The sequence below is a fragment of the Schistocerca nitens genome, chromosome 7, assembly GCF_023898315.1.
Source record: "Schistocerca nitens isolate TAMUIC-IGC-003100 chromosome 7, iqSchNite1.1, whole genome shotgun sequence".
In the NCBI taxonomy this organism is placed as follows: Eukaryota; Metazoa; Arthropoda; class Insecta; order Orthoptera; family Acrididae; genus Schistocerca; species Schistocerca nitens.
The window spans coordinates 356409175-356421590 of NC_064620.1; the positions used below are offsets into that span (position 1 = coordinate 356409175).

The 12416-nt window shown below is 39.0% G+C and overlaps 1 protein-coding gene across 3 annotated transcripts in view; it reads right to left on the reverse strand.

Moving 5' to 3' along the window:
* The window catches only part of LOC126195219 (lipase 1-like), a 226308-nt gene that overhangs the window by 45269 nt on the left and 168623 nt on the right, over nucleotides 1-12416 (reverse strand). The window lies entirely within an intron of this gene.

A 12416-nucleotide genomic window follows, 5' to 3' on the forward strand; every position in this document is an offset into this window, starting at 1 on the left:
CTGTCAGAGACAGCAAAGGACTTGGAAGAGCAGTTGAACGGAATGGATGGTGTCTTGAAGGGAGGATATAAGATGAACATCAGCAAAAGCAAAACGAGGATAATGGAATGTAGTCGAATTAAGTCGGGTGATGTTGAGGGTATTAGATTAGGAAATGAGACACTTAAAGTAGTAAAGGAGTTTTGCTATTTGGGGAGCAAAATAACTGATGATGGTTGAAGTAGAGAGGATATAAAATGTAGACTGGCAATGGCAAGGAAAGCGTTTCTGAAGAAGAGAAATTTATTAACATCGAGTATAGATTTAAGTGTCAGGAAGTCATTTCTGAAAGTATTTGTATGGAGTGTAGCCATGTATGGAAGTGAAACATGGACGGTAAATAGTTTGGACAAGAAGAGAATAGAAGCTTTCGAAATGTGGTGCTACAGAAGAATGCTGAAGATTAGATGGGTAGATCACACAACTAATGAGGAAATATTGAATAGGATTGGGGAGAAGAGAAGTTTGTGGCACAACTTGACCAGAAGAAGGGATCGGTTGGTAGGACATGTTCTGAGGCATCAAGGGATCACTAATTTAGTATTGGAGGGCAGCGTGGAGGGTAAAAATCGTAGGGGGAGACCAAGAGATGAATACACTAAGCAGATTCAGAAGGATGTAGGTTGCAGTAGGTACTGGGAAATGAAGAAGCTTGCACAGGATAGAGTAGCATGGAGAGCTGCATCAAACCAGTCTCAGGACTGAAGACCACCACACACACACACGAAGATTTTACAGCCATGTTCGACAAAGGTATAAATCATGAAGTCCCTAAATTATCACAATCTGGTGACTTACACCCTGTTTTGCTCTTGAAAGCATTTAACAAGACAACTGGGCTGACTATCATAAAATCAGATTTGTAATAAATCACCTAACAGGAGAAGCAGCACAATTCTAAGGCCATATTTAAATCAAAATACTGGAGCAAGGGATCCCAGAAAAAACTTTGTTTAGAGTTAATCGGAGCAAAACCTTACAACAACAATGACTGTAAAGTCTGTAGGGATTTGGTCTAGTAACATCTGAACACAGCTAAGTACTTAGACAACCCATTTCAAGAGGAACATCTCTTAGTGGTATTTATTGGTAATTACAAGTCATCTACAATGGAGAGTATGGTATAAATGAGTAAGAAAAGATTGGCGAAAGATAAATAAGCTCTTTGAATACATTGATCTGATAGACCTAACATATCACCAGTTGGATAGGTGGAATAGCAACTATAATTTAATGTACAATAACAACCCATATAGAAATGACAGTAAGGGAAATACAGGACCAAGGAATACCAAAAGTCATAACAATGAACACCAAGTAATAGGTAAGATTAGATTAGATTAGTTTCAGTTTTCATTCTACAGACCCAAAAATGAGATGATTGTTATTGGTGTGGGACATGTCAGAAATTGTAACATAAAAAATGTAGAGCATTCGATTATAATATTCACTTTCCTGAGCATTTGTCAGGAGATTGTGAGATCTGTGAATACATTACAATAAACCAGAACTACTGGTATTTACAGAGTTAATACACTGTTAACATGAAACTCAGTTATTCGCTTTTAGTAAATTTATAATACACAAGATACCTAACTTGACTGTTATGAGCAACTGCTATTAAAACTGAAATCTAATAGATGTTTTTACTTGGCTGGTCTAACTGTCCCTGTTAAGATATTCTTCTACAGAGAAGAAGGAGTTTCCCACAAAAAAGGCTTTCAAACTGTGCTTTATCTGAAAACAAGTTTTTAATGGTTTCTGGCAACTTATTGAAAATGTATGTTGCTGAATATAGAACCCCTTTTGGACCAAACTAAATGATTTTAAGTCTTTATGTAGATTGTTACTATCCCTAGTATAGATACTATGTACTGAGTTGTTGGTTGGAAATAGAATCATATTATTTCCAACAAGTACACAGCAACCATAGCACATTAACATTTCTATTAAAGATTAAACTCTTTCATACCAGACATATACAGTGGCCATGGTCCTACAGCAATTTAAATTTCAATACACCATGCGAAGGAAAATGAAAACTTAGTGTGAGATGCTCAGCGATAACCAGTGTTAATCCTGCTGAAAATTTTATCACCAATACCTGACTGTCAGTAGTAGGTGAGAACGTGGTGTAAAGTAGCTAATTAATTAGACATAGTGACAATACTCATGGTTAATTTACACACTCACAGCAGGCTACAAGGACATGTGGTATTGTTATGGCATATTAAGCTCAGTGGCTCCTTTGTGGCATTGTTTGAATGGAGCAGTCTATGGGCCAGAAACAGGTTCCATTCATTCACTTATAACTACTTATTATCAAAATGTAAGCACAACCTTACACTCTGCACATACTTATCACATTCAGGAACACTACAAATTTACACATCAGATAAGCTGAACACTCAAGCCTCCAAAGTGACACTCAATCGAAATGATGCATATGTAATGAGCTACATACTTAGAGGCAGAATCCTCCCTCCCCTTCTTAAAGGAAATTATATTCCCAGTAGAATGAATTGGCATTTTTTGTTGTTTTTATGCTCTCCATGTCACATCAACTGTTAGTGCAGACAGAAGTTTTGTATGGGAATAAAGTTACTGGAAAATTGTGCACATTTACACCTATAAAAATTACTTTTTGGAAATAGCAAATTAAAAAATTGAAACAATTGATAACTATAAACTACAACTACGAGTTTGGTAGCATGTGGGAATATGTTTGACATAATTTGAATACTCATTAATTTTAAACACAAGACCTTGTTAGTTTCCTGAAATCAGTCCCTGTTTCACTGAACAGATCACTCACCAGTACCTTGACTAAAACTAGAGACAAAATGTCAGAACTCATGCTGAAAGTCATACAAGTGTTTTGTATGTGTGATCAATTACTTTGAATCACCAACTAACATATTTATGATCAAGATGCTAAATTTTCAATGGATGACACATTTTTTAAACAATGAAAGTCCAGGATGGAATAACAACAGTATTATGAATATGATAGACTACCTCTCACCATATAAGTGTATATTGAAAGGGTAGGCAAATAGGAAATGGAGGTAGTGTATTTGTTGCAGTAGACAAGAAACTCTGAGATAGAAATTGAAGATTCATCCAGAGACAATTTACGTTGCATGGATTTCGTCAAAAAAATACATAGTATGCGTCTGCTTGTGTCTATATGTGTGGATGGATATGTGTGTGTGTGCGAGTGTATACCCGTCCTTACGGTAGGGGTAGGGGTAGAATATTCAGCTGTTTAAATAATTGCTTTGAAGGAGTTAGCCTTGAACTGTTGGTAATTATTCTAACAGCTCGTTTTTGTAGAGTGAAGATGGTTTTGAGATTTTTCTTACTATGACCCCAGAAGATGAGGCCATAGGTAATAGCAGAATGTATATAAGCAAAGTAAACAGCTCTGCTACATTCCCGACTACATACAAAGCTAATAATGCGTAAAGCAAAGCAAGCAGAGCTTAACTTATGTGAGAGATACAGGATATGGGATTTCCAGTCTAAATTTTCATCTATATGTACACCTAAGAATTTTGTGGTAGCAACTCTCACAATTTCTTTATTTTGTATTCTGAGATCTAGATTAGAGTGTGACTTTGCTTTCCTGTAATGGATATAATTAGTTTTAGAGGTATTTATGGTTAATTTGTTCACTTCAAACCAATTTTGCAAATATTCTATAACTCTGGTTGCAGATGTTGGCAATACCCAGTTTATGTCAGTTACTACAATGTTTGTGTCATCCGCAAACAGGGTTATATGAGTACCATTTACTGGAATCTTGATATCATTTATGTAAAGAAGAAATAGGAGAGGTCCTAGAACACTCCCCTGCGGTACCCCTATTGGCACAGTCTGAATATCCGATCTGTAAACAATACTTTGGTTTTTACTGTTTGTTGTTGCAATTTCTACTACCTGTTTCCTATTATGGAGATATGACTGAAACCACTTTTTAGCTACTCCTCGTGTACCGACATATTCTAATTTGTCTAGCAGGATATCATGTTGGACAGTATCGAATGCCTTTGAGAGGTCCAAATTTATTCCTATTGTACTGTTGTTCTTATCTAGCCCCGTTACAATATTTTCAATGAATTGGGTGATGGCTGACTCTGTACTCATTCCTTTGTGGAAGCCGTGTTGGTTTACAGACAATAGATTGAAATTCTCGAGGTAATTTGTAATTCTGTTTTTCATGACTGTCTCTATTACTTTTGAAAATACCGATAATAAAGCTATTGGTCTATAGTTTCCCACTTCATGTATATTGCCCTTTTTGTACAATGGTTTTACTTTTGCAATTTTTAATCGTTGTGGAAAGACACCTTCTGAAAATGATATGTTTATGATGTGTGAGAGTGGGTCTGATATGACACTAGCACATCTCATCATGACTGAGCAAGGTATCTCGTCAATCCCTGAGGACATTTTATTCTTCATTGTTTTTATTATTTGATTAACTTCCAATTTGTTTGTGGGAGGTAGCAATAATGAATTAACACTTTGTTCTTCTGGGATCGATGTTCTACTAATCTTAGGACAATTTTTATGCAGATTGATTGGACTATTTATGAAGTAGTCATTAACGTAATTTGCTAAAGTACAATTTCTGACTAGCACACCTTGATCATCTTTTAAAACAAAGTCATCTGGATTTCTAACATTTTTGCTTGGGCCTATTTCTTTTTTTACTACATTCCATATAGCTTTTGATTTGTTTGCTGACCCAGCAATTACACTGTCATTGTGCATTGTCTTGGCCTTTTTGATCACCTTCCTGTAAATTTTCTTGTATGTCTTAACATAATCTGTGAAGTGTTCATCTTTGTTATCTTTTTTGAGTTGACTGATATGTTTTAGTGTTTGACTAGATACTCTAATAGCAGGTGTTATCCACTGGCTTGTGTTCCTAGGCATGACATTGATCTTTGTGAGCTTTTTTGGGAAACACATCTCAAATAGGGACATGAATGTACTAGAAAAAGCATTGAAGGATTCCTCGGTTGTAGTTTGTGCAAAGACATCTTCCCAGGTTTCATTAGCTAACAACTGGATGAAAGTATTTACTTTTTCTGTCTAGAAGTGCCTTTTGTATCCCCACTTATATTTTACTGCCTTAGGGATAGAGTAATTTATGTATGTTAATAGTGTATTGTGATCCGAAAGACCTAAGTTTACGTTTAGTGGCTCAGTGATACCATTCTCCATATTTGAGAAAATATTGTCTAAAAGAGAAGATGACAGTTCTGTTATTCTGGTGGCATCTGTAAAGAGTGGTTTCATGTGGAAGCTGCTGAGTATACTCAAAAGCTGTCTTTTTTCATCACTTTCAATTAACAGGTTAATATTAAAATCTCCACATAAAAATAATTTCACTTCATTACTATAAAAAGTGTTTAATGCTGCTTCTATTTTTTTGAAGAATATGTTTTTGTCACCCAGTGGAGATCTATATACTGTAATGACAACTAGTTTTTCACTCTTCTCCTCAGTTTTTAACTCTATGGCACATGATTCAAAATGTTTTTCTATATTTAGATGGTCCAATTCTGTTTCCACTTTGAACTGCAGTCCTACTCTAGAGTAAATGCATACCCCACCATTTTTAAAAACACTTTGGCAATAATGTGTTGCTAAATTAAACTTGCTTATATTTATGAGACTTAATTCACTAGCCTTCCACCAGTGTTCAGATAAACAAATACAAGAGACATCAGCAAGATTATTTAAAGCTACTTCTAGATCTAGTACTTTGTTTCTGACGCACTGAATATTCTGACACATTATCCTGACTGTTTTGCAAGTATTTTTTCTTTTGTCATTACCTGGTAATGTGCTGCTTTTTCCATAGTAGTTGTGACTTATCTGCAAATTTTCTTGCTGATTTGTCACAATCTTTTCAATTTCTTTGTCTGAAGCCATAAAAAATCCTTATTTAGTGATGTAGATGTACCTTGTCTTTGACTCCTCCTTAGGCAGTGTAACCATGAACTTTAGAGAAAACCTCAGTTCACTTGTATGTAAGTTCCCCAATCATATTATAATCATCAGTGGAGACATTAATCATGCAACAATTAAATTGGAAAATTAAAGTTTTGTTAGAGGTGGGCATGATAGGACACCCTCTGAAACTTTATTAAATGCCTTATCTGAAAACTACTTAAAACAAGACAATTAGGAACCCCACTCATTGATGGAAATATATTGGATTTAATGGCAACAAAGAGACCTGACCTCTTTGAAGATGACCATATTGAAACTAGTATCAGGGGCAACAATGATTACCAAAGTACAAAGGACAACTAAAACAAGCAGAAAGAAAAATTGGTCAGTAAACTAGACAAAAAAATCAATAATGTCATATTTCAGTAGAAACTTGAAACTTTCAGCACAGGGCAGGAGAATGTGAGGATCTCTGGCTCAAGATGAAAGGAATAGTTGACCTGCACTGGACAGATATGTACCTAGTAGAACAGTTGATAATGGGAGGAAACCTCCATGATATACAGTCACTGTAAAGAAACTTCATAACAAACAGAGATTACTGCATAACAGATGTAGAACAAACCGTAGGGCTATAGATAGAGAGATGCTGGATGAAATGTGTTTGGCTGTCAAGAGTGCATGACTACTGTAGCAGAATATTGTCAAGTGATCTTTCTCAGAACCCAAGGAAATCCTTTATTTAAAAAAAAAAAAAAAAAAAAAAAAAAAAAAAAAAAAAAAAAAAAAAAAACGGGAGAACTACCTCAATTTAAACCTTGTATCGCTGAAAAGATGAATGAAATAAGTATTAGCGTCAGTGGTGTTGAGAAACAGCTTTTTGGTAGGGAGGATACAGCATGCTATCTTGGTTGGAGAATCATTGTCAGATGTAGAAGTAACTTCTGGTTTGCCCCAGGGAAGTGTATTAGCACCTTTGCTGTTCATGTTGTATATTAATGACCTTGCAGACAATATTAACAGTAAAATCAGGCTGTTTGCTAATCATGATGCACTTATCTACACTCCTGGAAATTGAAATAAGAACACCGTGAATTCATTGTCCCAGGAAGGGGAAACTTTATTGACACATTCCTGGGGTCAGATACATCACATGATCACACTGACAGAACCACAGGCACATAGACACAGGCAACAGAGCATGCACAATGTCGGCACTAGTACAGTGTATATCCACCTTTCACAGCAATGCAGGCTGCTATTCTCCCATGGAGACGATCGTAGAGATGCTGGATGTAGTCCTGTGGAACGGCTTGCCATGCCATTTCCACCTGGCACCTCAGTTGGACCAGCGTTCGTGCTGGACGTGCAGACCGCGTGAGACGACGCTTCATCCAGTCCCAAACATGCTCAATGGGGGACAGATCCGGAGATCTTGCTGGCCAGGGTAGTTGACTTACACCTTCTAGAGCACGTTGGGTGGCACGGGATACATGCGGACGTGCATTGTCCTGTTGGAACAGCAAGTTCCCTTGCCGGTCTAGGAATGGTAGAACGATGGGTTCGATGACGGTTTGGATGTACCGTGCACTATTCAGTGTCCCCTCGACGATCACCAGTGGTGTACGGCCAGTGTAGGAGATCGCTCCCCACACCATGATGCCGGGTGTTGGCCCTGTGTGCCTCGGTCGTATGCAGTCCTGATTGTGGCGCTCACCTGCACGGCGCCAAACACGCATACGACCATCATTGGCACCAAGGCAGAAGCGACTCTCATCGCTGAAGACGACACGTCTCCATTCGTCCCTCCATTCACGCCTGTCGCGACACCACTGGAGGCGGGCTGCACGATGTTGGGGCGTGAGCGGAAGACGGCCTAACGGTGTGCGGGACCGTAGCCCAGCTTCATGGAGACGGTTGCGAATGGTCCTCGCCGATACCCCAGGAGCAACAGTGTCCCTAATTTGCTGGGAAGTGGCGGTGCGGTCCCCTACGGCACTGCGTAGGATCCTACAGTCTTGGCGTGCATCCGTGCGTCGCTGCGGTCCGGTCCCAGGTTGACGGGCACGTGCACCTTCCGCCGACCACTGGCGACAACATCGATGTACTGTGGAGACCTCACGCCCCACGTGTTGAGCAATTCGGCGGTACGTCCACCCGGCCTCCCGCATGCCCACTATACGCCCTCGCTCAAAGTCCGTCAACTGCACATACGGTTCACGTCCACGCTGTCGCGGCATGCTACCAGTGTTAAAGACTGCGATGGAGATCCGTATGCCACGGCAAACTGGCTGACACTGACGGCAGCGGTGCACAAATGCTGCGCAGCTAGCGCCATTCGACAGCCAACACCGCGATTCCTGGTGTGTCCGCTGTGCCGTGCGTGTGATCATTGCTTGTACAGCCCTCTCGCAGTGTCCGGAGCAAGTATGGTGGGTCTGACACACCGGTGTCAATGTGTTCTTTTTTCCATTTCCAGGAGTGTATATTGAAGTACTATTTTAGAGAGGCCACATTAATATTCAGCCAGATTTTGATAAGATTTCAACTTAGTGTAGAGATTGGCAATTTGCTCTAAATGTTCAGAAATGTAAAATTTTGCAATTCACAAAATGAAAAAAATGTAGTATCCTATCTGTAAAATCAATGAGTCACTGTTGGAATCACCCAACTCTTACAAATACTTGGGTCTAACACTTTGTAGGGATATGAAATGGGATGATCATATAGATTCAGTCACAGGTAAGGCAAGAGATAGATTTCAGTTTATTGTTTGAATACTGGGGAAGTGCAATCAGTCTGTGAAGGAGATTGCTTACAAATCACTCATGTGACCAGTTCTAGAATATTGCCCAACTGTCTACCAGATAGGACTAAGAGGGGCTATTAAACATATACAGATAAGGGTACCATGAATGGTTACAGGTCTGTTAATCCGTGGGAGAGTGTCACAGAGATACTGAAGGAACTGAACCGGCAGACTCTTGAAGACAGATGTAGACTATGCTGAGAAAGTCTATTAATGAAATTTCAAGAACCAGCATTAAATGATTACTCTAGGGATATACTACAACCCCCTACATATTGCCCACATAGGGATTGTGAGGGTAAGATTAGAATAATTACTGCAAGCACAAAGGCATTCAAACAATCATTCTTCCCATCTCCATATGTGAACAGAACAGAAAGAAACTCTACTAATTAGTACAAAACCCACAGCCATGCACCTCACAGTGTTTGCTGAGTATAGATATAAATGTAGATGTAGATAGAAGAGTTGCAGACAGACACAATAAAGTATTTCGAAAGAAGGCCTTTTGGACAAAGGTTAACCATACAACAGATTTTTTATTGTGGCTCTCTGTGACACAGCATATTCTCTATATTGGGGTAGCAATCTGTCCTTTTCATAATACATTTTATTTTTAGATATATGGACAATACACTCGAGATTTTCTCTTTCAAAATGTTATATATGTTTGGAACATTGATCTGTGTTTCATTTAATACCTCTGAGTATGGGCAGAGGAGTAAATGAAACATAAATGTCACAACATACATTCATAAATTTGTATTTTTTGCTTATGATGCTGATTTGGCAGCTTAGTCTCTGAATATCAAAGAAAATTTGAGCTTAATATCTTACCAATGTGCAAGGACAATAAACATTTTATCTTACAGGTATTGCTAAAAACTCATTAAATTCAGGGTGTTTCAAAATGAATATGGGGGTTTTAATGCTTTGTGGCATTTATTACATTCAACTTACAATTCTAAATAATACATTAAATGACAGAGTACCTCAAATAGTTTGCTTGTATATCTGTGTGCAAAGGGAAGAATATGGATCAACCAAGTACGTGTCGAATGAGTGAAAGTCTTTCACACGTAGCCCCAAGAAATCAGTTTGGCAGTCTAGTTGTGGATTAGCAATTCCAGTTGTGCCTGTGTGGAAACTTTTGAGAAGACACTTACAACTATGTCCTTGTCATTTGAAGATGTTACAGGCTAAAAGCATACAGATTATGGTTCGTGGGCCAACTCAGCAATCAAAATGTTGCAGCTTGACTCTGAAGATTTTCTGGATTGTGTTGTCTTCAGTGATGAATCAATATTTCAACTAATTGGAAATATAAACGCACACAATATACATGTTTGGGGGTCAGCAAATACCCATGAGATAATACAGTTGCAATGAGACTCTCCTGAATGAGTGTTTCTTGCACCATAACCTGGCAGGAAGTTGGCAGGCCTTTCTTTTGCAGTGAAGCAACTGTAACTGGTGTATCTTATCTTGATGTGCCAGAACTATGGCTGAACCACAGATCTTTATTTCGTAGAAAGATGGTATGCCAACTCACTGGTTTAATTCAGTATGTGACTGGTTAATTGATGTTGTACCTGACTGCTGTATTGGCTACAAGAGGCAGGATGACAGATCTCATTTTGCATGGCCTCCACAATCGCACACAATCTAATGCCATGCAGTTTTTACATTTAGGGGTTCATATGGATCATGTGTAAGTGCCTCTGTTATTGTCTGATCTACCTGACTTTAGAAACAGCATTTTTGGGACAATTACTCCACACACACTGATCAAGGTTTGGGAAGAAATCGCCTATCAATTCGAGGTGTGATGAATGGTGCTCCCTTGAATGAAAAACTGTTTGGGTTGCTGTGTCATTTGATATACTATTTATAATTATAGTTTGAATGTAAATGCTACAAAGCTTTAAAACCCATATACTCATTTTGAAACACCCTGTACCTTCTATCACTATCAGATACCAAAAGATGAATAATGATTTAAACAAAGTCATTGAAAACATATAGCACTTAATTTGAGTAATACTGACGGATTTTTTTTGTTTCAAATATTATATGGCATCAGATCTGCAACATTCTGATAAAAATCAATGGTTTCATGGTTCTTCTACAGTCAGTCACATTAGAAAACAAGCAACTTTTGGGAACAGTAAAAGTAGTTGCTATAAAATTATTTGCTATGTAAGGCATATTACTGTGGTGCAATAGTTCAGCTGGAACAGGATGAAAGCAGGAATTGTCCATGGTATTTTCAAGGAACCATAGAAGCATTTGTATGAATAATTTGAGTAAACAATGGAAAACTTACATTTCGATCATTGAATGACAATTTGAATCTGACTCCTCCCAAACTGAGTCCAGTATCTTACCCATTCCACAGATTGCCACTAAAAATATTTTTCTCTAAAAAGATACAATATAATTATAGTTTCATCAAAAAAAGTTTTACATCATTTCGGTTCCGAGAGTTACAGAACCTGTACAGAAAATTGGAATAGAGATCAACATAAACATCATTTCTGCCCTTTTTATTGTTCATGAAGACCACACATTGCATGTTGTACCACCATACAGTGAGACCTTCACAGGTGGTGGTCCAGACTGCTGTACTCATCAGTACCTCCAATACCCAGTAGCACATCCTTTTGCATTGATGCATGCCTGTATTCATTGTGGCATACTATCCACAAGTTCATCAAGGCACACTTGGTCCAGATTGTCCCACTACTCAACAGCAATTTGGCATAGATCCATTAGAGTGGTTAGTGGGTCACACCATCCATAAAGAGCCCTTTTCAGTCTATTCCAGGCATGTTCGACAGTGTTCATGTCTGGAGAACATGCTGGCAATGTTGTTATCCTGGAGGAAGTCATTCACAAGATGTGCACGATGGGGGCACAGATAGTCGTCTATGAAGACAAATGCCTCATTAATATGCTGCCGATACAGTTGCACTATGTCGGAGGATGGCATTGACGTACCGTACAGTCGTTACGGTGCCCTCCATGACCACCAGCATCGTACTTCGGCCCCACATAATGCCATCCCAAAACAGCAGTTAACCTTCACCTTGCTGCACTCACTGGAAAGTGTGTCTAAGGCGTTCAGCCTGACCGGGTTGTTTCCAAACATATCTCCGATGATTGTCTGGCTGAAGGCATATGCTACACTTATCAGTGAAGAGAACGATGCCAATCCTGAACAGTCCATTCGGCATGTTGTTGGGCCCATCTGTACCGCGCTGCATGGTGTCATGGTTGCAAAGATGGACCTCGCCATGGACGTCGGGAGTGAAGTTGCACATCATGCAGCCTATTGCACACAGTTTGAGTTGTAACACAATGTCCTGTCACTGCACAAAAAGCATTATTCAGTGTGGTGATGCTGCTGTCAGGGTTTCTCTGAGTCATAATCCATAGGCAGCGGTCATCCACTGCAGTAGTAGTCCTTGGGCGGCCTGAGCAAAGCATGTCACCCACAGTTCCTGTCCCTCTGTATCTCCTCCTTGTCCAAACAACATTGCTTTGGTTTACTCTGTGATGCCTGGACACTTGCCTTGTTGAGAGCCCTTTCTGGCAC